We start from the raw sequence: 4,026 nt of genomic DNA, 5'->3' as shown, positions 1-4,026 counted from the left end.
CATGACCTATTATATCCAGCAATCCATATGGGGACTGAAAACTTTGCAATGATGACAATTACTGAAGATATGAATCAACTAAAATAGTTGACAGGGACAATTCTTCCATCTTTGAAAATATCTACATCAAATCTGTTTAAATAGATTTTCATCTGCATAATATAACACATTCTGACAAGACCACCACCACCACCAATGTGGTCAGTGTTGTGCCAATAAATGTTTAATAATTTAGGGACACCCCCCCTCCCTGAGTGCACAAATTTTTGTGCACCGGGCTACTAGTCTATATATTTAAAATCCTAAGTGACCATTTGACTGTTCAACTATTGGCTATGACGTGCACTGACTACCAGTGGGCATACACACAGGCATGGAAACATGGAACAGACTGATGAATCTCAGAGGCCTGGTGCATGGATTCCTGCACTGGTGGGGGTCCCTCAGCCTGGCCTGTGGGGATTGTGCCAAAACCAGCAATACGACATCCCCCAAGGGGGCTCAGATTTCGAGAGGGTGCAGGCCAGGCCAAAGGACTCCACTGGTGCACGAATTCATGCACTGGGACTCTAGTATTTAATAAGTTCAAAGAGACTGTCTGTAGAAAACCATTATTGCCATCTGTTATTAATGGTTACAAAACATTACATTTTGTGTTGTAATATAGTCCCTATCTCACTAGTGAAAAGTTTATAGTTTAGTAGATTTTACATTTTTAATCATAATAACCATAAACATCTAAATAAAAGACACATCTGAATACTTATAGTAATTTCACAAATTACTATAAAATGTTTTTATTAAAAATAAAATTTTGTCATTGTACACAAGTCAATTTTTCACCACATGGATACTGTACAAAACCAGGGGAAATAAGATCATAAATATTCAAATTTCCCAATGCCAACTAAGAAATTAAAGACTGATTATTTCACTGAGTGTTCAGCTTTAAGTGAATAATAAATACTTTCAAGCATTTTATGAAATTTAAGTGTTCCATGATATTTTAAAATGCACTTAATACTTGACGGTACATCTTTTTATACAAGTTATGAGGCCTTTTCACCTGAGATGGATGTGTTATTAGATCACATACTTGTTTATAAGTGTCATATCCACCTCAGACTTCCTTTAGAAAGACATGGGGTTATTACATGCAAAATGATGAAGCTGTGTGTTTTCTCATATCCTCTCCTTTCTCATTATTCTCACTAAACTAGAAGTTCTGAAGGAAGTAATGCTATTTGCCTCAATCACAGCTCCTGTTTCTGAAGGATACCAGGGGAAACTGGGATATAAGTTAACATCCAGCCCTCTGGTCAGTATAAATACTTCAGGTGCAAAAGAAGTTGCTACCAGCTGCTTGTAGATGTCTCATGTAGATTCTGGCCAAGATATGTTGTTCCTTCCAGCCACAACGCTTTATTATTTATTGACCATTTTGTCTTACTTCAGTGGTATGTGGGAAAGGATTGACAAGGAAACCAACTAGAAAAGAAATTAACCCTGGTCCCACATTTGCAGATTCTGCTTACTAAAATAAATGCATGTAGTGGACTATGCCTGCACTCCTAGGAAGGCACATTAGTGACTATACACTGTTATATCAACATGCCTATTGAGTGTCATGTTCCCTCTCTCAAGTGTTTTTTTTTCCCAAATATTTTCTTTTCCCCTAAGAAAAATAGTGGTAAATACAAAGTTTTCCATCTTGTAACATTGCAAGGGATATTGCTTTCTGGCACCCCTTCTTCATGGGTACTTCTTTTTTTAATATATTTTATTGATTTTTCACAGAGCGGAAGGAGAGCGATAGAGAGGTAGAAACATCAGTGAGAGAGGAACATCGATCAGCTGCCTCCTGCACACCTCCTACTGGGGATGTGCCCGCAACCAAGGTACATGCCCTTGGCCGGAATTGAACCTGGGACCTTTCAGTCCACAGGCCGATGCTCTATCCACTGAGCCAAACTGGTTAGGACAATGGGTACTTCTTGTAATTACTCTATTGGTTTTCTAATTAATCACATCTGGTTCCATTCTTGGATAAAAATAATCCACTGTAACCACCATAGCTACAGCATGCTTAGTTGTGAGAGATTTTCTAACTATCAGATCAATATCACAGTTAAGGGAATTTTTAATATCAATCTCTTTAAGGCTAACAGGATATCAAAGACAGAAGAGAGACCCAGAAGAAACACATATAAAGAGCAGGTGAACCAATCTTATTTTTAAGACATCTGACACAGAGATGTAATTAGGAATTCAAGGATATCGAGTTTGAAAACTATTACATTGACAGCCTGAAAATTAATGATAGCTTCTTTATCAATTTCTGGTAAGATGAGTCTTCACTGCCTTGTCTTACTTGGGGCAATGATTATTTCTACCTTTGGATATAGGGACTCTTCCTTCTTGGCAGAGAACAAAGGGTAAGAACTGTAGCTCAAACTAGCCAACATAGAAAAGACAACACAAAAAGGAAAACAAGGTTATGTGTACCTTTTACTTTTTAAAATATATGTGTTTCCCAATGGGCAATAATCTCCATGAAAACATGGACAGCATTGGTCTTCTTCACCATTGTTTCCTCAGAATCTGGTCGAGTGCTTGGTGTGCAGTAATTTCTTTCTTTTTTAAACAAATTTTTTAAAAAATATAGTTTATTGATTTTTCACAGAGAGGAAGGGAGAGGGATAGAGAGTTAGAAACATCGATGAGAAAGAAACATCAATCAGCTGCTTCCTGCACGCCCCCTACTGGGGATGTGCCCGCAACCAAGGTACATGCCCTTGACTGCAGTCGAACCCGGGACACTTCAGTCCACAGGCCGACGCACTATCCACTGAGCCAAACCGGTCAGGGCTAATTTTTTAATAAATATATGCTGAATGATAGAATAAATGTTGTCTGAGCAAAAATGTTGAAAACAGAGCAAATGTGATTTGTTTAATACTCTTGGAGAAAATATTAGTTTTTATAAAATCCAAATTCTATAAATGTTTTTCCAGGAATATTTAAAAAACACAGATTAAAAACACTCAAGGGTGATAGAGAATGGAATTTTATGGGTTGGGTCCTTAGGAGGTAAATTCTTAAATTGATATCTGAGCACAATAAGTTTGCTGGTGAGTAACCTCTTGGAGAACAAAAGAACATAGGGAAGAGGTATGATACAGTCTCAAGAAAGGCTTTGGGTGATCCATGGGGAGCACTAATGCTGCAGAGCTCTCAAGTCCTTGAAAATTAGCTGCTGTCAGGGAGAGGGAACCTGGAGTTTATAGCCTCGCCCTTGAATTGACCATTAACTGGATATGGTTTGCCCTTGGAAGGGTGTAGTATGACCTACAGCAAAACAGCATACTGTAGCAGATATCATTTTATTTATCTTCTATAATTGAAACTTTGTAGCCTTGATCGGAGCTCAGGGCCAGCCAGGGCAAGCAGAAAGCTTGGCTTCCTCCATCGCTGGGGGCAACCCAAGTCTCCTGCTCGCTCCAGCTTCGTGGCCGCCACCATCTTTGTGATGGAGTGAGGGAGTGATAGTGTGACGGTTAATTTGCATAGTACTAATTTATTAGATAGGATATTGCATAGCCAAATATTATTTATGGTAAACTGGAAAAAAATTACTAATGCATGAGTGTCATAATCTACCCTTCTGGCTAGATTTCTAAAGGGGAAGTGTCTTTCTTTATTTATATATGTCCACAGTCTACTATTTTCTGTAAAAAATATGACTAATATAGGAAGAGGAAACAATGATAAATTTTCTAAATAAAGAACTGGCTTCTGAGAATACTCAGAGGGAAGGTGGGTTGTGGTTATCCAAAGTCAACACGAATAATTCTCATGGTGATTTAACTGTTTAGTAACTTGGCTGCAGTGCCATATATAAAAACCTACACTGAAGATAAAATTGTCTCAAACTCTATAAACCAACATGTGAGCAAATACACACATGCAAACATGCATACATGTGAGTACAAGTAAAAGTGAGGAAACTTAAATATGATGGATAGA

This window comes from Myotis brandtii, unplaced genomic scaffold (genome assembly GCF_000412655.1).
Source record: "Myotis brandtii unplaced genomic scaffold, ASM41265v1 scaffold290, whole genome shotgun sequence".
In the NCBI taxonomy this organism is placed as follows: domain Eukaryota; kingdom Metazoa; phylum Chordata; class Mammalia; order Chiroptera; family Vespertilionidae; genus Myotis; species Myotis brandtii.
Note: the sequence above shows the minus strand (reverse complement) of the source record.